The 24015-nt window shown below is 38.0% G+C and overlaps 1 protein-coding gene across 1 annotated transcript in view; it reads right to left on the reverse strand.

The window, feature by feature from the left end:
• COL8A1 (collagen type VIII alpha 1 chain) overlaps positions 1–24015 on the reverse strand; it is a 159929-nt gene that overhangs the window by 58256 nt on the left and 77658 nt on the right. The window contains 1 exon segment of the mRNA XM_023758864.1: positions 1631–1730. The gene's annotated coding sequence lies outside the window, so the exon portion shown is untranslated.

Below are 24015 nucleotides of genomic sequence, written 5' to 3' on the forward strand. Positions count from 1 at the left end.
ACTTAATTTTTTTAAAAGTCTAATAAATGTATTTTTTATGTTTTCACCATAACTTTACAAGCAATTTATCTCCTCTGCCCTATAATAGCCACCTTCTGCATCTTTATGATTTAGTTTAACATTATTACTGTAATTTTTTACTGGGTGAGCCCATCCATGCCCTTGGCAGCAAGATTTTGTTACAAGAAATTCAGAAGCTGAGCCTGCCATTGGTTACAACAATTATGAAGTTTCCCTGGATTGGGGTCAGAGCCTTACCCTGACATTATGACTGTAACAGGAGGCCTGATTCCTTCATCAGCATCTCCAAAATATGTGATAGGCTTGAATCCTATAACGTGTTGCTTAAATGAGTATATATACATTTTATTCAATGGTTTTGCATTATAAATATTTCATTTGATTAACATCTGGCCTTGATGAAATCCAGCCAATAATTAATGGTACATGTAGTAAAAATGTGATACCTTATGAGAGTTATTAACATATTTGAATTTATCCAGAACTCAGGATTGATTCATTCTAGACCGGATGTGGTCATGTGGCATTAACTGCAGGGCTTCTTGCTGTGCTTTTCTTTTTGTTCAAGGGCACCTCCAGCAAGAACACAGAAATGTGAGGAATCTCACATTCTTCAAATTGCTAAATAAAATTAAATAGACTATAAAGAGTCATTGTACTATTCAATATTCGGAAATATTGAGCTGTGTGTCCAAAAGTCACACTTAACACCAGGCAATAGTAATAAACATAAGATGACTGTGGATACTATGAGATAATGTCTACTTGTCAGAAATGGATGGCATTTTTTCCCCATCAAACTTAAAAAGTTAATGATGTCCTTCATATGTTAATTGCTCCTCCTGAGAGATCAATGCAGGGACAAAAGAGATTCTGGTATATTGTTATCATTTTTCACTGTGAATATATTCAGTATCATATGTGAATAAAACCGTATGCTATATCATGCTCTGCTTCATATTTGCTAGATTGTCTTAGGAAAATTTAGTACATGCCACTTCAGTCATCTGAAAGGAATCATTTCTTCTTTACAACTCATAACTTAAAACTATAAACTATCAGCCAGAAAAAAAATTGGGCCAATTAAGAGAAATTTGATAATTGTCCAAAAAGCACATATAGATATGACTGGGAGATGATAAGATTATTTTAATTTTCCCATTTGCACGGGAATTATTTATTTTACAAATCTCCAGATCTTCTATGACTTGAAACCCTCTGCTGAATCATGAAAAGCAGCTTAAGTTAGCAATTTTTTGCAGATTTTCCTCTGCAAAATCTAGCTGCTAGCATCTGGTGAACACTTGGATAACCTAGTCAGGGCCTATGGAAATGATTATTTTAAGACTCTATTCAACATGCCTGGACTTAAAAAACCAGCTAGAATCACACTCTGCACATGTATTTTACTGTCAGGGATTTAAAAACCTGGCATTAGTAAAGATGGACTAAAGGCTTTTGCAGCAGTGGAGATGGGGATAGGAGATAGGACATGCAGGCAGGCTGGATAGCCAAGTGTCTTCCAACTCCTCTCCCCACCCCCCACCTTTCCCTGTGCACCACCAGCGGCCAGGCCACTGCTACGCCCTCCATCACTTCTTACACTTACATTTAGACTTGGCTGCCTGCAGAATCAGGACCAGCGTCCTTGCCTGTGCCTTCCTGTGGCACACCTGGGACTGGTTTCTGCTCCACTTCCAGAACAGCGTCTGAAATAGAAAAATAGGATACTTTTACTCAGAGATTTCCAACCAGTGTGCCTGCAAGAATTTTTAAAACATGCAATACATGACTATTTAGTCAGAGTACTGACCTCTTTTCCCTTAGATTGTTAAATAAGTAAATGACAACAGCCAACACAACAATAGCCATCTGGTGTGAATGAATCAAAATTATGCCTATTTTTTTGTGTGTCAGATGGGCAAAAGTATATTTTTTGGTGTGCCACAGAATTTTATTAATTAGTTTATGTGTGCTATGAGATAAAAAAGGTTGAAAATCACTGCTTTTACTAAATTGGGAAGGCAACAGGAAGCTGAATTATCAAAGTGTATTGTTTTTGGATCATAGGAGAAATTACATAATAGGAATTTATAAATACACATTGAAGTAGAAAATGCTATTATTTGCCAAAATTTAAAAGCACATGTAGGAGATATTAGGGATATTTGAATGCTGTTTAGGCGAGAGAATATTTATTGTTGTTGTAATATGTGCAAATGTATACTTATTTATTTTTACACATATACTATATATAGTTTCTGTCCAAATTAATGATTTATTGTATATCTTTATTGCCTTTCATGGTTATATTATGTGCTAAGTTCTCACTAAAATAACTCCCATTAATACAGATTTGAGATAATTTAGAAAGGATTTGGCCATTTGTTAAAGAGAAAACAGATTTCTGAGGAAGTTATACCTCTGGGAGAAAAGTTAGGTTTATTTTAGAAAAGTGAGATCTTCCAGAAACACATTTTCCATCTGTTTGTATACAATAGTATTTGAGCTAGAAATTATTCTTAGTTATTTATCAAATCAGGTCTGATAGGGCTTTAATTTGGCAAGACTTGTAGGTTTTTGTGTGAGCTTTTTGGGCAATTTAGTCGAAGACACTTTATGAATCATCTATAATTTAGACTTGTTACAAATCATATTCGACTTATTCCCACTTAAATTGAGCTTCAGAAATTTAACTCTGTGTTTTGGATAATAGATACTTTATTTTGTTTTGTTATATTTCATAGAGACGTGTTTAGGAAATATTACCTACATTTGTTGTTAAAATGGATTTAAGTAGGAACAATTTCAGACATTCAGATAAACAAAAATATTTGAAAACTAAGATTGATTGATTAGGAAATAATTGCAGAATTGGGTATCCAATTTAGAATTTCTGCAATGTGTTACAAGTGATCTATTCTAGAGCAGTACTAGCCAATAAAACTTCCTGTGACAATGGAAATGTTCTATAGCTGTACTGTTCAACACGATAGGCACTAGTCACCTGTGGCTACTGAGCACTTGCAATGTGACTAGTACAAATATGGAGCTGAAGTTTTAGTTCTTTTTAATTTTAATTAATTTGAATGGAAACACCCACTGTGGCTAGTGGCTACCTTATTGGAAATTATAGCTATAAGAGTTTATCTGAATTCGGTATTCAACATGAAATAAGGAAATATTTGAGTGTTTTTTAGTTGCTGAAAGTCTACAAGACATGAGTGTCCCTAAAACACAAGGTCCAGGCTATGGTATGTGGCCTTCCGTAGGAGTCCTCACAATGTGTGAACAAGCTTGAAGGGTGGAAATAGCTGTGTTTTGAACTTTGGCTAAACCTGTGCATATTCAGGCATAAATAAAGTTATGTTGCTCATAGGTGATTTGAAAACATTTTTGTCTCTGGAAGGCCATGAGATCTCAAATCATCTCTAGTACTAAAGTTCAGTGACATTAAATGAACTCAAGGGCTTGACTTTTTCAGTCCATTTCTACTAAGGTATGACTATCAGTAATAGAGACAGATATAAAAGAGATACTTCATGAACATAGCTGCCTCCATGAAAAAGAAATTCTAGATTCAGACTGGATAGCAGGACCAGGCTGAAAAATACTTTGGACCCTCTCCCCAAATCATTTTTCAATAAATATTCATTGAGGACTACTATGTATAAGGCAAAATGCTTAGTGTTGGAGATGAAATGTTGGGGGAAACACAGATACAGCTCTTGGACTGATGATGATTAATTGCACTAGATAATAATATTTTTCCAATATCTTCTTCTTCCAAAATTTATTTTTTTCCTTGGATATGGTGAAAATAAAGCAGGATATAGATACACAGGATAAAAAAAAAAGATACACAGGATACATAAAAATGCTGATGATCACTATTAGGTGTGTTTCACACATTTTACTCAATTTACTTCTCTCTGCACAGCTTTCACAGTTCCACAACCAGACAGATGAAGAAAGAGTTTCTGAAATGCAATACTGGAAACAGAGAAAATGACTAAAAAAAAAAACCCGCCAATTACCATTTTTAGAACATGGGATGAGCATCATTGTTTAGCATTTGAGTGTTTACCACATATTTTTTAAAGGAATTCTTCCCTCTCTATGAGCCAAAAGAATGTCCTTTAAAATAATTACCAACTAAAAGACTTTTCTTGCTCTTATGTGATGACACATTTTTTACTTTGCCATTCAAAGCACTGTAAGAAAGAGTGCTACAATCACCGCTCATGAAATGAATCAAATTACTCAATTTTCAAGCACCATTGCAAGACCTGAAGGGAACTATTAGCTGTACAGGCAATATGTAGCTTATTGTATTTCAGTTCATGTTGGAAGAAAGAGTCAGAATGTGGCAAAATACTGAGTAAGAACTATTTAGTCTGATTTCTTTTTTTTCTTCACAGAACAAATGCATAATTAAATGTATGATTCAACTTGCATTTTAGATGACTGCATTTTAGATGAATTTTCAAATGTGTCACTGATGAAAATTTAAGGATGAAAAGGATTAAAAATTAAATCAAATCAATGAAACCATAGTACATAGTACTTAAAGTGTCTAAAGGCCATTAAGTCTTATCTCCAAATATATTAATTGATAATGTCCCTAATTTTCTAGACAGACACTTTGAAAATAATTTTTAAAAACTAACTACAAAGCAATGGAAGAAGGTAGAGGGGAAAAAGAAATACATTTATTTATATAAATACATTAGAACCAATTGCAAATAATGTTATGAATAAAGCTAAAAGGTGAAGGAGAACTTGCTTTATTCTTTCAAAAAATATATATCATATGGAGGTTTTAAAACATGCCCACAAATTCTTTGACCCTCCTCTATATTCCCCGCATTGAATCTGGGAGACCATGTGACCGCTTTGACCAACAGAACACAGTAGAGGTGGGTACTATGTAGCGTTTGATGCCAGGTCATAAAAGACCACGAAGGTGTTGCCTTATGTGCTGGCACACTGTCTTTTAGAGCCCCGAATTTCCAGGTAAGAGGTCTGAATCCCCTGAGACCACTGTGCAGACACCATGTAGGTGCTCCAGCTGGTGATGCCCAGAGAGCCAGCCTTCCTTCTATCTCTGCCAGGCACCACACACGAGTAAAGCCATTTGGGGCCCTTTAGATCAGCCGGTCTGCCAGGTGAGTAATCTGTGAGAGCAGGAAAATCTCAGCCAACACCCACACAACTGTGAGATAAAATAAGATGTTTGTTGCTTTAAGCCACTAAATATTGATGTGAGTTGCTATGCAGCAATAGAAAACTGGAGCATACTCTCTTGTATGTAGGATATTTTCACAATAAAACATTGAGAAATTGAATGTAAAAGACACTCTGGGAGGTTATTTGCCAAAATGGACAAAGAAAGTCTTAGTATCCTTCCTATATAAAGAGATCCTACAAACACCAAGAACAAACTAGTAATACTATATAGGAAAATTGGCTATTAAATGAAAATAAAATTCACAAAAGAAAAATAAAACATGAATATGTAAAAAAGTTCAATTTCATTAGTAAGTAAAGAAAATGTGAATTACACAATGGGGTTAAAATTTTGGTTATCAAATTGGCACCATTGGGTGTAGTGATAATTAAATGAGGTTATACTTATGAAAAAGCATAATAGTTCATCAATAATTATTATCTCTTTTCTTACTATCCAAGGATACCATCTGAGATCCATATCCAAATTCACAACTCTTGCCAAATTCACTAAAGGTTCTTCTACTCTGGCTCCTTCTATATACCTCTTTTTTAAAAAAAATATTTTATCGACCCTCCACAGAGAGGAAAAGAGAGGGACAGAGACCCAGAAACATCCATGAGAGAGAAACATCCATCAGCTGCCTCCCGCACACCCCCCACTGGGGATGTGCCCGCAACCAAGGCACATGCCCCTGACCGGAACTGAACCTGGGACCCCCCAGTCCACAGGCCGACACTCCAGCCACTGAGCCAAACCAGTCAGGGCTATATACCTCTTTACATCACAGTTGAGTCTCCACACCATAGTCAAAAAGATATTAAAAACAAAAATAAGTGAGTCAAGTTCTTGCTTACAATTCTTCAATAGTTCTAAATGCATAAAAAGTGCATCTACTCTTGCCCCACTCTCCACCTGCAGATGTGGTAAACTTTGAAAAAGTAAATCAAGTCATGCCATTCTCATGCTCAAGACCCCCAGCCCCCACTCTTCTCATCCAATAGCTCCCCATAGCACTTAGAACAAAACCAAACTTTTTCTTTTGGCGTCCATGCCTCATATAATTTCACTTTGCCTACAATTTTGCCCCCTTTCCCCCTTGCCCTCTATTCTCTAGCCACACTGGCCTTCTCCTTATGAAAAACATCATGCTGGTCCCCACTTTCAAGCCTTTGCTATTCTTCTGCCTGTAATTCTCTTCCTCCAGACACTGTTGGGCTCTTCACCATTTAAATCTCAGCTTGAATATCACTTCTTCAGAGAGGTTTTTCTTGACCACCCGATCTAAAGTCAACCACTCATTTTCATGTATATCTAATTATCTTTAATTCCATAGGAATAGTTATATCTTTCTTATTTAATGACACCTTTTATTCATTTATAGTCTTCTTCCACCAACCCTTCCTCTCTCCCCACCCCTCCTTGAAAGCAGGGGACTTGTTTTGTTTATTGGAACACCCCTTACAACCAGAACTAGGATTGGCTCATGGTAGGTGTTCTGTAAATATTTACTGGATGCCTTGCAAATACTTTTTGTACTTATGAAACACAGAATTTAGCAGTTCAGAAAAAGACAGCATTTGACATTATTTAAAAAAACAGAAATTGTGAATTATAGGGGCATTTTGAAAAGCTTTGATGGTTCTGATTTGAGTTAAGTACATTCCCTCAATTTTGAATAATGAAATACCCACAAACAAAATCACAGCAGCATAAAATTATTTCAGAAGTGTGATGAGAGCTCCTCTGTCAAATCAGATACTTTCAAAACTATACTACCACTCAACAGGCTCCTTCCTTTGAAATGAAGAATGTGCACCTCCCATCAATATTTTTACTCCTGTCAAACATGTGATTTATTTATTGGATAAGAAACTAGACTCCCCTTTCAGCACTGAAAGTGTTGAAAGCAGGGTTTCATTTTTTGAGGCTGGCTTAATACAAGCCTCTAGAATGAGGAGTTTCTTAATTACCCGACTGGGTGGATGGGAGTTAAAACTGTTCCTCTTTGTAATGTATAGCATGGTGACTGTAGTTAATAATTCTGTATTAAATATTTGAAAGTTGCTATGAGATCTTAAATGTTCTCATCACAAGAAAAAATTTTAACTATGTTTCATGATGTAGGTTAACTAGACTTATTGTGGTGATCACTTTGTATACATATACACAAATATTGATTCATTATGTTATATACCTAAAACTAGTATAATGTTATATGTTAATTATATCTCAATAAAAATATGAAAGAAGCAAAACAAAATTGTTCCTTTTAGTGTCATTTACTCTGAGATACAGGAACCTTAGTGGTTGGGCCTCAATCGCCTGGTATGATCATAAGATTCTACAGTAATGAAAACTATTTCTATAAAATCCATGAGAAAACTCTGAATTGCTATTTATAGACATACCATACTATTTCAGAAATTTTATAACATTTAGACACTCAGGCACAACTTTTGATGTGTATTACAACATAGTCTAACCCCACTAGTTTTGAATTTCCTCTGCAAAGCAGGCTGGCCACATTCTTCTGATTCTTGAAGGGAAAGGAAAGACACATCTATGAAAGATATCCTTTGGGCCAGTCTCCTTGCTGAGTGTGCTATCTGTGCAGTCTCATCTAATTTTTACAACCATGCACAAATGAGTTAAGCCAATGAGAAGACAGACTCCATTCCCTCACACAAGGTTGAAAAACAAAGGAACTGCCTATTCTTACCCCATTGACATTATCCTCAGGTTTTCAAGGGACATCTTTTACTTTACTGATTCATGGACATTGTCTGGAGCACAACAAATATTCACTAATTAACAATGCTATTAAATTTGGCACAAGATTTCCATAGGAACTGTGCATATCAGTTGTTTCGAAATGCCAGGACTTAGAAAAGACAATTGGGTGAGGCACCTTGAGGTTCCTAGAAACTATTGTTATTGTCCTTTGGAGGAGTGTATCTGATTTGGTTTCATTGCAGCTTAATAATGTTCAGAGAGCTGGAGGAAGAAACTTCTGAATCCTCCAGCTGATTTTTACAAAAACGTAAGGTTGCAGAGTCCCAGATAAAATTCTAAGATGGAGAATTCCAGTTCCATGAAAACAGGATCAATTCTGAACTAACAACTAAATCCTGACAAATTAGAATAAGGAGGGAAAAAAATCTAAGGTTGTACTAAGCCACCATTGGAGGTCTGGATTGCTGGGTCATTGGTCTTCTTTTAAGTACATTTTGCTTAGATAAACATTAATTTTCCTTTACGTATAAAACCCATGTTCTGGTTTCATGACAGTATTCAATGGTCACAAAGTTCAGAGAAGCTAAGTCTAAAGGATCTGGTAGTAAAAGGACTGAAAATATCTGAATATCTAAAGTAAATCTGAAATGTTTGGATTTTATTAGTTTGGAATAAGAAAGGTGAGAGTGAGAAATTAATCAACACTTCAATAAGTGAATAAATTTGTGAGAAATAGTGACTTTAGTTCAGAGAACTGGAGAGCAATAGCTTCACTGATTAGAATATAAAATTAGGCCCTTACAATACAACTTACAATACAACTTAAGTGGTGATATTAGACAGGAAATAGTCTATGAGATTTTTACTTCAGGTGCATCCTTCTGATATTTTGCAATAGATAGAAATGTATCAAATGTTTTCCAGAAGGCCCTTACCCTTGTTGAGAAAATATAGAAGGTGAAATTATAATCCTTTTTAAATGAAACCATTGGATGAACCTTCAGACAGGATAAAATATTGAGATTCTAACGGTGATTCCAGGTGTGGTCAGAGGTCTTCTATATAATAGAATTTAGGAAAAAGACTAAGACCATGTTTTTGTGAGGCAAATATTCAAGGAGAATCTAATATGAAGTCTCCTTTCTGTTATCTAGATATTTGGCATTATGGAGCTATGCTTAAGTTGAACTAAAAGGTGCAAAGTAAGGGATTCCTTTGTTTAGGTCAGTATATTATGATATCCTTGTTCAATCTTGTCATTTGCATTATAATCTATTCATATAGTCATCCTTACAGTTAATTAATTAATTAATTAAACATTATACCTTATCTAAGATGACTTGTGAAGCAATTTGTTTTGAGCAAGTTTTAAAAAAATGCTTTGGGTGAGTAAAATTTGACTTAGTTTTACTTCTAGTTAAAAGTTAATTTATTCTTGCTGTAGATTAAATTTTGATGATACTGATTCAGTAACAGCTAACTAATAAAGTGAAGTATGGCGATAATCATTTTATGTCCCTTTGAAATAAATGTATAAAACTTCAAGTGCATTGCTGTAGTCATTTGTGGAACAAATGTGAGGACCATGGTAGGAGAAACAGGAGAAAAAAATGTGTTGTGTGTGTTTGGGACATGATCAAGGTTCTGAAACACTTCAAAACCTTCATAGGAAGGGCAGGATGTGAACCAGACTCTCTTGGGACACAGGACGAGGCTGAGTTTCATTTTTGCTGGAAAAATATGTTCTAGATGATAGTTTTTTTTTGTTCTTGAATGTGATAGTTCCTCCTATGTTCATAACAAATTATACTGCCCATAATTCAAGGTCAAATTTGATTTCCAGAGAAAGCCCTCTCAAAAAAAATATTGCTCTAAATTAAGCCATACTTATTGGGGCTATCTTACATGGCAAGTTCTTTGCTTAGTATAGTAAATCATAGATATTACTAGAGGCCTGGTACACAAAATTCATGCACTCAGGGTAGGTGGGGTCCCTCAGCCCAGCCTGTGCCCTCTTGCAGTCCAGGAACCTTTGAGGGATGTCCAACTGATGGCTTAGGCCCGCTCCACATCCTTAGTGCTGCTGCAGAGGCAGGAGAGGCTCCCACCACCACCGCTGCGCTTGCCAGTGGTGAGCCCGGCTTCTGGCTGAGTGGGGCTGCCCCTGGGGGAGCGCAGTGACCACCAGGGGGCAGCTCCTGTATTGAGCGTCTGCCCCCTGGTGGTCGGTGCACATCATAGCGACTGGTCATTCTGCCATGGGGCCAAAACCCACTCTCCAACATCCCCCGAGGGGTCCTGGATTGTGAGAGGGCACAGGCCAGGCCGAGGGACCCCACCGGTGCGCAATCGAGCCTGGGGAGGGACATGAGAGGTTGGCCAGCCGGGGAGGGACCGTGGGAGGGCTCCAGGGCATGTCCAGCCTGTCTCAGTCCTGATCGTCTGGACCCCAGCAGCAAGCTAACCTACCAGTCGGAGCGTCTGCCCCCTGGTGGTCAGTGCACATCATAGTGAGTGTTTGAGCAGCCTTAGCTTATCATTAGCATATTACACTTTGATTGGTTGAACGGCTGACCAGACAACTGGACACTTAGCATATTAGGCTTTTATTATATAGGATATTATTTATTCTCCACCACAATCCTACAATAAGTCAATCTTCTTATATTTAATGGTTTAAAAAAACTTTAAATTAACTAATCACACACACACACATTTTGAAAATACATCTATGTTTTGCTCCCCTCTGTTTCCCTAGCACACAGTGAGAGACTCTTAATTGGTGTCTAGAAAATATTTGTTGAATTAAATGGAATGCTATTTCCTGTGCTTTCCCTGAGGGAAGGGTTTTCATCAATCACTTTGTCCTTTGATGTAACTTTGAAGACTGAAGGATGAACAGGCATTAAAAAATTTTAACCAGACCAAGAAATGTGGATCATTTTGACTTCTTGGGTCAGTGAGGAAGATTGGTGTAAAGGAATGTTTGAGGGGGAATGTGTGGGGATTGGTGGGAGGGAAGAAATATTAGTTCTGATGAAGATGATTTTTGTTCCTTCTGTAAACATAAAGAAATAAGAAAGCCAAGATATTGTCTTTCATAGTCTTCCATGGAGTGTCTGAAATATAACAACCAATTATGAGAATGGGCACTGACACATATGCTCTGAGCTGAGAACCCCCGCAAGATTGCACTTACACAAGAGAAAAAGGAGGGTCACAGTGGAGGACAAGCTCCCAAATAAGTGCAGTCTTGTTTTCTGTGCATTTCAGGCCCTGGTTTACTAGATTTTCCAGTTGTTGTTTGGACTTTTCCTGATGGTGCCTGACACCTGTTACGGCTTTGGTGTGTGGCAATAGGAGGACCATGGCATGACACAGACTCTACAACCTGAGCTGTCTTTCCAGCTCTGATTAGTCCACGGAGGGTTTTTTTGAGCATTCATGGCCATCACTGTCGAGAAAGGTCACGTGGGTGGGAGCATGTGCTGGGGGGTGGGAGCGGGTGGGGAAGGTCAATGGAGGAAAAAGGAGACATATGTACAACTTTCAACAATAAGGAATTATAAATAAATAAATATCAATGGGAAAATATCCTTGGGTGAGGATTACCCAAAAAACAAATAAATAAAATAAAATTACTGTTTCTTAAAAAAAAAAAAAGGACGGTCATGTGGTGCCCACCTGCATGTGCACGCACAATACTGTGCATATCAAGTTAAACAGACTCCCTTCTTCGCCCCCAGGAGCTCACAATAAAAACCAGACAATAGATGTGGTGAACACAGTGGGGCAAAGAGATGCACAGCTGTATAAACAGAGAAGTACAACAAATTAGAGAGTTTTGGTATAAACTGTGAGTGCAAGTGTTGTTTGTGTGCTGTAAATGAGGGGACATTCTGCAAGCTGCAGAGAACTTGCTGGAGTCTGTGAGAAGGTAGGGAAGGAGAGGGTGATAGTAGTGGTGGAATCATCCTGCTTATTTAAATTAGGAGGGAAAAAGTTTTCCTTTGAAATGAGGATAGCATTTCTACTTTCATATATCTCCTCTGAGGGCACATGTATTGTTACTAAAGTCTAGGTTCGTCTAAGAGATTAAGTTGTAACCAGTTTAAAGAAGAAAAATAAAAAAATATATTAATCAAGGCATAGCCTGCCAGGGAGATTTCATAAGCCTTCTTTTCACTGGAAACAAGGCTAAAAAGAAAATGAAAACCAGAATGTATTATAATTGTACATTCCATTTATAACCAACTAGCACATGACAATTGATTTTCCAAGGAAATGATTACTTTCTTCTTTCTTTCTTTCTTTTTTTCTTTCTTTCCTTCTTTCTTTTCTTTCTTCTTTCTTTCTTTCTTTCTTTCTTTCTTTCTTTCTTTCTTTCTTTCTTTCTTTCTTTCTTTCTTTCTTCTTTCTTTCTTTCTTTCTTTCTTTCTTTCTTTCTTTCTTTCTTTCTTTCTTTCTTTCTTTCTTCCTTCCTTCACCATTTCTTGTCAGGCAGATCTCTACCTCAAGCACTCTGGGCTGATAGGTATCTTCCTTCCTTCACAATTTCTTGTCAGGCAGATCTCTACCTCAAGCACTCTGGGCTGATAGGTATCTCTCTTCCTTTGCTGCCCATAATATCTTTTCAGCTAACTTAAATTCATTTGGTGGCAATTTAAATTAATTTCCTCTTCCCTCATTAGAGAGGAGAGCACTACCTTCAACACACTTCAGGCTTCTTTCCTGGACACATAGGACTTTTAGTTCAGATTCCATCTATTTATAACTTTTTTTTTTTACTTTGGCCTCTGGCTTTTTCTTAAGATAATCTACTAAGATCCCTTAAACCTGTGAGTTTTCATAATTGATTACATGAGGTTCATTGTGAGGAACGACCAAATGACTGAACAGCAGGCCGGCAGGGGGGGCAGTTGGGGGCAACCAGGCCGGCAGGGGGGCAGTTGGGGGCGACCAGGGTGGCAGGGGGCAGTTGGGGGCAACCAGACCAGTGGGGTGGCAGTAAGGGGCTACCAGGCCAGTGGTGGGGCAGTTGGGGGTGACCAGGCCAGCAGGGGGCAGTTGGGGCCACCAGGCCGGCAGGCAGAGGTGGTTAGGGGTGATCAGCCTGGCGGGGGGGGGGTAGTTAGAAGCTATCAGGCAGGCAGGCAGGTGAGCAGTTAGGAGCCAGCGGTCCTGGATTTTGAGAGGGATCGGGCCTAAACCGGCAGTCGGACATCCCCTGAAGGGTCCCGGATTGGAGAGGGTGCAGGCTGGGCTGAGGGAACCCCTTCCCTGCCGTGCATGAATTTCGTGCACCGGGCCTTTAGTATTTGTTAAATGCCTGTTCTTAAATAGCTTTTAGTCCACTGGAAAGAAAACTATAATTCTCCTTCTCCTCTATCCACATGGATATGTGTCCTGTCTTTCATGCCCTGGGATCTTTTAGAGCCCAACTAACAAAATGAGTGTTTCAAAAATATGATGAGAAATAGAATTCCCTTTTAAAAACGATTCTTTTATTCCAAATACTTAAGAAATATATGGAATTTAAAAAATTACTGTATTGAAAGAATTTTCAAAAGTAGGACATTTAAAAAACTCCATGGCAGAAATATTTTTGGGATGGATCTCTTTCCAGTGATTCTATTATTGAGTGATCAATTTCCACTTCATTTCCTTTTAAACTTTTGCTGAACTTCGAATTAAGCATCTCAAGGCAAACCTCGGTTAGCCACATCACCTCCTTCACTTACAAAGCCGAGTGGCTGAAGCATTCTCAGGGACTTTATGATAAAGATAGATATTTTCTCATGTTATTTTACTTTTCACCCATCAGCCTGGCTTGCTCTTGCGCCTTCTCTTGCAGACACACCTTACTTTTAAATCATTTTCCGCTTCACTTGAAAAATGTTCTTCATCAAACCTAATGGCTAATTAAACAAGGGAAGTCCAAACTTAATCATACTCCAGGTAGCAAAATGGGATGAGTAAGTGTATAAACTTGAGCCATTCTTCTTCTATTTCAAGGCTGTCAGCAATTTGTTTTCCACCATAAACAATCTACCTGGGTTTTAAGCCATACCCTTTGCCCTCCTGCGGGCATCACCTGCTCCCCTCTTCCTCTCTCTCTTAGTCCTGTCCATCCAGACTGCGATGGAGGCTTTTGTACCATCTGAGCTCAAGGTAAGCACTGGCTGGCTGACTGGTCTGTTTAGCAATCAGCTGACATTTCTAATGGTTCTTCTCATATTTTTGTTCCATCTTGCACCACATAGCTCCACTACATGTTGTGTCCCCGAGTAACGTTTGCACAGTAGGTGTGCCTCCTGGCTTTGGTGTGTGGGTTGGTGGCATGGCATGCTTGGACTCTCCTATCTGTAGTGCTATTTTCAAAAGTCTGAGTGGCTTAGAGAATGCTCTTTGCCACACCTTTCACCTTTCATCACTTTCATTTCTTCCAGTTCTCCACTCCTCTCCTGCCCCTTATTGGCCTGCCCCTTTCCTTCCATTCCTCTCACCACGCTGAAATCACAAGCAAAGCCTCAAAGGAAAAGTGGGGCCAAGCAAATCATTATGAGGGTCTTTCCCCCCATTTGAGTTCGTTCTCAGAAACTCCTCACCATCTTCCTAAGATCTCTACTTAAATGATTTTTTTCTCCCAGTTTAATTCCAAAAACAAAGTTGGCTTTTTTTTTATTAGCTGATATTTCAGAACTAGGCTTCAGATTTTGAACACATGGTCTATTCTTTCAGTTTCCTATTACACCATACACTAAGCAGCTCATTCTTATCATTTATCTGCAATGATAAACCAATTCACACATGGCTCACAATGATGAAAAATACTTTTAATTTAGGTTCTCTCATATATATATCATATAAATATGATATATTTATATGAAAGGTTGCTTTTTGGTGAATCTAATTCCCTTGAAATCTCCTGTTGAAGATCTTTATTATTATTATTATTATTATTATTATGTAATGTTATCATGTTGAATTCTGAGAAAGAAAACTTCAGGTTAGCTGGGGAACCATGTAGGAAGTCATCCAGAACAATACAGTAGGCATACACAGTAAAAATTGGCATCAAGAACATGGTAAATGAAAGGTCTATAAGATTGTGGAGATTTAATGTTTCACATCTTGCCACTTATTTCTTTCCTGAAAATCCACCTGTCATTTATTATTAGAAAATAATATAAGATATACTCATTCTGAGTCTTGGTCAGCCACATACAAAAAGTTATCTTGCCTCTTGTGCTATAACCTTAGCAGGGAGAGATCAACTGGTTGAATATAGTATTGGGGATCCAGCCAAGTGAGAAGTTTTATGATGAAAGTGACAGATCCAATTGGATCTACTCTCAATAAGAACTGTGTATCCATAGGCTTTGGCTCCATAAGATTCTTAGACACCAATGTCACAAAGATGGTCCAAGATAGGCCTGGATCTGAAAACCATAAGTAATTATAATTCTAGCAGTGTGGACTCACAGATGTGCAAATAGGCACATAAATACTAAAGCTGATCTAGCTGGAAGCAATGTTAGAACTCTGTGAACCCAGTTAGTTAGAACTCTAAAATCCATTTAATAGTAAATGGCCCCCTTGCCATTAAGATCAAGTCACATCCCTGGTACTGCACTCAGAGCCCTGTTGGCTTCTGCAGCTTCCTTTCTCCTCTCTCCTCCCTCATTTCATCTATACTGAACTACATACTGTTAAAGTAAGTGAACATACTCTTTAGCCTTTGAACGCACCATATACTCTTCTAATTTGCCAGTTTAACAGATCCTTCATTTTTTCAGCCTAAATGCCGTTCCCTCCTTGTCTGCTCCCTTGTGTTTGGATTAGTAGTTCCTCATACCTTCTCCCAAATGCCCTGTACTACCTTATCAGAGCAATCACTCTGTGTAAGAATTGCCTGTTGACTTGCCTGCCTTCCCTGCATGTTCTCCCTTCCTTCTCATCAGATCTGAAGATTAGGATACTGTCTTTCTCACTATTACATGCAAAGCGCCTGCCACATTGTAAGGCTGTTATGAGGAATTAATGAAACCATTCTTCCATTCAGTAATTATTTACTCAGAGCTCACTGCAGGCTAGGAACTCCTCTTAGTGTTTGAAACATATCAATAAACAGACTCCACATTTTTACAAAGTTGATATCTGCTAAAATATAAATAACTTGTTCAATACAGTGCCTGACATATTGTAATAATAATAATAATAGTAATGATACATAGCTATGTGCTTACTATGTGCTCTACATGGTGTTTTCATGTATTATTTCATTTTAATCCTTAAATAAAATTTCTGAGTTAGTACTATTGTTATTCCTACTTAATAGGTGAGGAAAGTGAGAAATGTTAAGTAACTTGCCCACACAATTAACAAGCTGTATAATACATGCCATTGAGTCAGCTCTGACTCCTGGTGACCCTATGATTTAGTGATGTCCATAAAGTCCTGTCCTCAACAGCTTTACTTAGCTCCTGTAGACTCACGCCTATGGTTTCTTTAATGAAGTCAACCCATCTCATATTTGGCTTTCCTCTTTTTCTCTGCCTTCTATTTTTGCCAGAATTATTATATTTTCAAAGAACCCTGCCTTCTCATGATGTACCCAAAGTAGAACAGCTTCAGTTTTATCATTATTGCCTCCAGCAATGTTTCAAGGCTTAATTTGCTTTAGGACACACTTGCTCTTCTGTCTGGCGGTCCAGGGTATCTGAAGAACTCTTCTCAACACCATATTTCAAATGAATCAATTTTTTCCTGTTAGTCTTCCTCACTGTCTAATTTGTTCACCCATACATAATAATTGGGAATACAAGGTGTGGATGATCTTAGCCTTGGTTTCTAATGACACATCTTTGCTCTTGATGATCTTTCCTAATTCTTCCATCACTGCCCTTCCAAATCTCAGCCTTCTCTTGATTTCTTGCTTGCAGTCTCCATTTGAATTAATGACTGAACAAAAACAAGCAAAATCTTTAACAATTTTGATATCTTCATTGTCTATGTTAAGTTATGTATTTCTTTTGTAGTCATGTTCCCGGTGTTCCAGTAGGATAATGTCATCTGCATATCTTAAGTTATTTATATTTCTTCCACTTAATGGGCCCAGAATTCAAACCTAGACTGTTTGACACTTGAACCTGGGCTCTTAAACATTTGCATTATATTTATTTAATATTCTATTATTATTACCATTATTATTATTGTCATGAGGCACTCAGTAAATACATGTTAAATAAAAAGAAGCTGGAATAAGAAATATTTTCCTAAGATGTACCAATTACACATCATACTTATATAAAGAAGCTGTGGCATTCTGGTACAAGTAAGTATGCAATTGATTTTCTTAAAACTAATTTTTGCTCACAGGGTCCCATATTATTCATCTTTCATCACATGGGCTTAGAGTGTTTCTTTTTTTAAAAATATATTTTATTGATTTTTTACAGAGAGGAAGGGAGAGGGATAGAGAGTTAGAAACATCAATGAGAGAGATACATCGATCAGCTGCCTCCTGCACACCCCCAACTGGGAATGTGCCCGCAACCAAGGTACATGCCCTTGACCGGACTCAAACCTGGGCCCCTTCAGTCCGCAGGCCGACGATCTGTCCACTGAGCCAAACCGGTTAGGGCTAGAGTGTTTCTTATCCCAGAAAAAAACTTTCACTGCTAAGGACAGGACTTACTGCCAGAAATCAATGCTGCAAAAGTAGAAACCTCATTTAGACACAACTGTCAGTCACTTGTGCCGGTCCAGGTGAATTTTCTCTACATTTTAAAGAAAAGATTGTAAGATGGGATTAGAAGCAGCCTATCTTCTGTCCTTTCCTGCCATCCCTAACTAGTTCTAATTAGCACAAAACCTCAAGCAAAATTGCCAGATTTAAGTTTTTGTATTAGTTTTGTATGTAATCTCAGAAGTAAATCAAGAATCGTCAGAGAAACAAGAAAATGTTTGTTCTCCTCTCTGCCCCCTTCCCAGTCCACTGAGTATTAATTGAATATCTACTATGAGCTCATTCATCACAGTGTTCTGCTTCATTGAAGTTAGATAAACCTGAGTCCTGGTACTTGTCTTCAAGGGGCCAGTAGTCAAACCGGGAAGATAAGATGTACAGAAGAAATGGAGAGAACATCATACACAGTAGATAATTGTGCTCTCAGTTGTGTGTGCTAGCCTTGTGGGCTGTAGGAGTTCAGAAGAAAGGGAGATTTATGAGGGCCAGAGAAGCGAGGGAAGATATCATAGAAGAGATGGGGAACTGGGTCTTGCAGAGTGCATAGAAGTTGGGTAAATGAAGAGAAGAGGGGAGATTATTGTGCATATGGGGAAAGATATGGCAATGGAATAGATGTTTGTGAGATCGTGAAGACACTGGTCTGGCTAGAAGAGAAGAAACACTTTGGAGACTGATGACTAATATGTGTCCATGCAGCAAAGGATATTCTAGAATAATAAGCAGAAGAGTAATAAAAAACTGAGTTAGAGGAGCCCTTAAAGAGTATTTGAATTGGGCAATTCCATTCACAACAAATAATCTAGCTCCAAATTTGTCACTGGTTTGTAACATAGGGCAAGTCAGCTCTCTGAAAGGTGATCACCATTAGTTTAAAAGTATCAGAACTATCATTGGAGTGGAAGAGGTTTTAAGTTATAAACCTAATTGGGACTTGGTCCTCTACTGATGTTAGCTCATCACTAAATTGCACAACTTTGTGAAAGTTATTAATCTTAGTTGGGCCTCAGGTTCACATCTGTAAATAATAGGAGTTGAACCGCTAAATTTCTGATGAGCTCTAAGAGCTATGACTTTATGATTACTTTATCATTTTTGCACCCATGTCATCTTTTATAATTGATACATTTGGATGGATTTTCACACTAAACTCAACTAAAAGACTGAATTTCTCTCTCTCTTTTTCTTAATCCTCACCTGAGGATATTTTTCCATTGATTTCAGAGAGAGTGGAAGAGAGAGGGAATGACAGAGAGATATATTGATGTGAGGAAAACACATAGATTGGTTGCCTCCTGCACACGCCCTGACCAGGGCCTGGGCCAGGGAGGAGCCTGCAACATGCCCTTGACTGGAATCAAACCCGGGACCCAGTGCTCTATGCACTGAGCCAAATTGGCTAGGGTAAGACTGCATTTCTCTTAAATGGGTTGTTCTATGTAGTATGTTGGGTGTATCACTATCAAAATAGTGCTTAGTCAGTTAATGGAGTGATGTTGATGTATATTATAATAAATAATAAATGCCATTTACTAAATGTTTATTTTCCATCAAATATTTTACATGTAATATGTATCATTTATATAACAACTCTTAATGCAAACATGGTCTCCTATTTATTGCACAAAACACAGAGTTTTAGTAACTTTCCCAAAGTCACCTAACTCATCAGGAGCAATGCTGAGATTTATTTCCAGGGCTGGCTAAACACAAACCTATGCTTTTAAATTATTTTACTAGGAAAATCCTTATTCAGTAAAGGATTCAGAGGCAAACATTTGTAAAACTTAACATAGGTCCCCTTCTATATGGAGCTGGGAAAACTTGAAGCACATGGGGAAGATGGAAGATTTAGACCCTTTAGAAATAATTAGGATTTTTGAATTCCCTATTATGTTTAGTCCAGAAAGTCAAGTACCATGGATGGAATTTAAAAGGAACTGAACAATCTTATGACTAATAATAGCATTTGTAGTCATGAGGATTGAGACCAAAAAGGAGCAAACAGCAAGCTTTAAGGTCAAATATTCAGCACCAAGGGGTTAGCAAAATACTCCTCCCACCCCCAAGTTCAAATGTCAAGCAAAGAAATGTTGAGGATTTACTGCAACTGTGGTTTGTGCCATTAAGAGTTCTTCTAAGGAGGGGCCCACCTACTATAATTTCTGTCTGGGTTTCTATTTTTCCCAGCATTGTTGACAAGGTATGCTGATTGAAATTCTTTTATTTTAAAATATATTTTATTGATTTTTTTTTACAGAGAGGAAGGGAGAGGGATAGAGAGTTAGAAACATTGATGAAAGAGAAACATTGATCAGCTTCCTCCTGCACACCCCCTACTGGGGATGTGCCCACAACCAAGGTACATGCCCTTGACCTGAATGGAACCTAGGACCCTTCAGTCCACAGGCCGATGCTCTATCCACTGAGCAAAACTGGTTAAAGCTATTGAATTCTTATTTTTAATAAGCCTTCTTTCTATGGGACATTTGAGAGTGTGCTTATAAAAATTCCACTGTCAGTATTAGAAAATTGATCTATATATTATCTTTAGGAAGTCAATGAATTTGCATTTTGGTCCTAATCATTCTGACAGAATGTTTGTCTTAGAAGTAATTTTTTCCAGTGCAACTCCCTGGTGCTTATTCAAGACACTGAATGATGGATAAACTTTCACAGGCTGATGGAAATCAGATAAACAGGGTGTTTCCCTACCAACGTGAGAATCAGAATACTCAGAGCCGTCTTTTGCATATGTTCATATAACAATCAGTTATAATTAATAAGTCTACTAAGAAAAGTATTACCCTGCTCTATGCCAGGTTACGTCTGGCCCTAAAATTACCAACCTCTGTGTGCCAGAGTATGGTAAAGTGAGATGTGGCACACCAGGATTTAATTTAGATTCAAGCAGTCTGCAAATTGCAACCTCTTTCACCTTTAATGAAAGGAGTTAGACTAGTGTAAAGTGTACTTATTTTAATAAAGGCAATCTGAGAAATGCCCCAGAGTGAATGCATAAGACCTTTTAATTATATCTCATAGACTCCATGAAATGTGGAAGTACAATAGACTGTTTACAGAAGCAATCTCCAGGAGTCCACTAATCTTCGCAGATTGGTACAGAGCAGTGATTTTCAACCAGTGTGCCACAATAATTTTTAAAACATGCAATACCTGATTATTTAGTCAGGGTACTGATTTCTTTTTCCCTTAGAATGTCAAATAAAAAATTACAACAGCCAACACAACAATAGCCATTCAGTATGAATGAATCAAAATGGAACCTATTTTTTTGTCAGATGGGCAAAAAAAAAAATACATTTTTTAGTGTGCCGTAGAATTTTAGTAATTAGTTTATATGTGTCATGAGATGAAAAAGGTTGAAAATTGCTGGTCTAGAGAGTAGACATTTCAGGTCTCCACCCTAACTCTACTGTTATCCCCTTTTCCCCTAGTAATGACTCATTCTAGTTGTTCCTTTCAAGGAGAATAGGAAGACTGCAAAATCAGAATGCATGCCTTTGTTTGTTCTTCCATTTTCTCAAATTCTAAGGAGAATTATTTTGTCTTTGCTGACAGTTTATGTAGCTCTGATTCCAACAATTTTTTGCTTGTTCTGAGATACATGCAGAAAAGGGTAGCATTGGGAGGCTGTCGTTACAGATGCCAAACCCTGAAAACATAAATAGCCTCTTGCATTACAAGAAAACATGGAGTAAAAAGAAAACAGTTAACAGAACTAATTTGACCTACCTGGACCAGGATTATTCTTAGGGAGCCTGTGTTAGGACATGGCACTATCACCCACCCAATGGCATGTGCCCAGTACTTCAGCGTTATTCCTGAGTCTCCTCTTCCCCCCATTTCCCATGTCTAAACCATCGTAAGACATGTCAGGTCTATCTTTAAAATATACTACTAGTCCAAGTAATTACTAGTCTCTAGTAGTAGTCCAAGCACCCACCACTTCTCTTTTATTTATTGCAACAGTCTCTTAAATGTTCTTCCTGTAACCATTCTTGTACCCCTATCCCATCTGTCATCTCATTCCACACCCAGCAGTCATATGGACCCATTAAAATTATAAACCAAATCACATCACCCTTCTCTCCCAAACCTTCCAATGACTTTTTGATGCACTTAGAATAGGCACAAACTCCCCTTAGCCTGAAAAGCCTTAGAGGAACTTCAAAATCCATCTTATATACGACTGCTATAACCACAATGACATTATTGCTCTTCTTGTAACACACAAAGCTTACTGCTATCCCTAAGGATTTTACATTTACAATTCCTCTGGCAACATTCTTCTTTCAGATTTTTAAATGTTTCAAGTCTGAGCCCAAATGTCATTTCCTCAGAGGGGTCTTTCCAATGGAAAGTGACTCTTTCCCCTCATGTCATTTCCTATAGCATTCCATATTTATTCTTTATGGCACTTGTCATCTGAAAGTATTTTGGTTATTTGTTTTCTTGTTTATGTCTGTCTCTTCACTAACCTATGAGATCCTTTAGAGAAAGAGTTTTGTCTCTCCTTTTGTTATCCTCCCAGAGCCTAAAGGCATGCCTCAAATATTTGTTGAATGGATGAATGGATGGACAGATGGAGATATGAATGATGGATAGATAAATGAAAACAGATCCCAGGGACTACTGCCAATGAACATAAAGGGAGCTGCTCACAGGTGGTCAGTAGGATGCAGAAGTGTATTTAAGTTGTAATAGCCCCAGAACAAAGGTCAGCCCCTCAGATAGATTCCATTTCATCATTATATCTGTTGAAATTTTAGGAAGCACTAGAACCCTACATTGAGAGCTCCATGAGTTATTTGTTTCCTTAAGAATATGGAAACTTTATGGGATTGGCTTTAGCGACTGCTTCCTTCTAACCAGCTGGTGCTAATGCTTACGGTTTACTTTCATAGTGAAGGGTGCCCTTGGGGGAAATTGAATGTCATGACTTTGAGGTGGGTCAGCTTTTAGCAAGTCCAGTAGAGCACTAAGTCGAAAACAGATGGTCTGGATTAAAAAAACACACCCAGCAACACATAGAGCTACTTGCATTACAGCTACAATTGTGTGGTAGTGGTCTCTGGCCCACTAGTCATAAATACATGTGTTTTTAGATGTGTCCAGGGAGAGATATGTCAGGGACTGTCATTTAGAAGATGAAAGTCTCAATTTGTCATCCAAGTGTATCAATGATTGGACTCCCAGTTGGGTGTGTTTTCCATTTGCTCGATTTTAAGTGTGAACCTGTAGATACATCCAGACTAACTTTTTCTCCTCCCCTTTTATCAGAGCCACAAGCTCCCCACATTCTGTTTTTATACAGGAAACCATGTCAAGTAAAACAGCTTCTCTCCATAAGATAAATCCTTTAGTGGCCAATTTTGGGCAAGTTTTTTCCCTCCTGTGCAACCACACACTCTGCATTTCAATAGAACACTGTTAACATTTCTTTTAATTGTATTTTCTTCACAAATCTACTCCCAGAGCCTGTAATACTCTTAAACAGCAAGCCAAGCAATTACAGTGGCAACTTTATTCAAACAATACTCTGGCTCTTTGAGAGAGGGATTAAACAGGGCTCTGGGAAACCTTCTGGAAGCATGCTTAGCTCACAAGAGGTTGCCCAATGCCTAGGATCAACGACTGAGAGAATGCTTTAGACAGAAAGCACTAAAGGTCTTAACTGAGGCAGGATTCAAGTAACCTTGCTATGAGAGTTTAAAGCTTTATTCCATAGGAGCCTGTGGATTCTGTTTTAGGAGGTGCTAAACCAATTGCCATTTAACAAGCATTAGCTTTACTGGTTTCTCTCTTCCTTAGTCTATTTCATGAGGGAGCATCTGGCATCTAGCAAGTTCCTGGGGAAGCAAAAAGAGAAGAAATATATCCTGTTTTAATTCAATCTTAAAGCTTAAGTAGGTTGCACATGAAGTATGAGAAGACTTTGAGTGGTGGAAAGTGGAAGGAATCATTCTTGGTTAAGTTCAAGATACTTCATGATATTCATTCTGGCTCTGTCCTTACTGTTAGTATGAGCTTGGGCAAGTTACATTAATTTCTCTGTTTCTCAGTTTTCTTATCTGCAAAATAGGGACAACAATAAGAAGTAACTCTCAAACACTATAATCAGGGTGAATATAATCTTTGCAAAGCACATAGGAGGGGCCTAGCACAATACAAGGACTCTATGAATGTTAGCACCCAGAGTTTTTATTTCCATTTTTTCCCTTGTTCGGGTTGAACAAGTTGTTAGTGTTGCTGG

Source organism: Myotis lucifugus, unplaced genomic scaffold (assembly GCF_000147115.1).
Source record: "Myotis lucifugus unplaced genomic scaffold, Myoluc2.0 scaffold_140, whole genome shotgun sequence".
NCBI classification, from domain to species: domain Eukaryota; kingdom Metazoa; phylum Chordata; class Mammalia; order Chiroptera; family Vespertilionidae; genus Myotis; species Myotis lucifugus.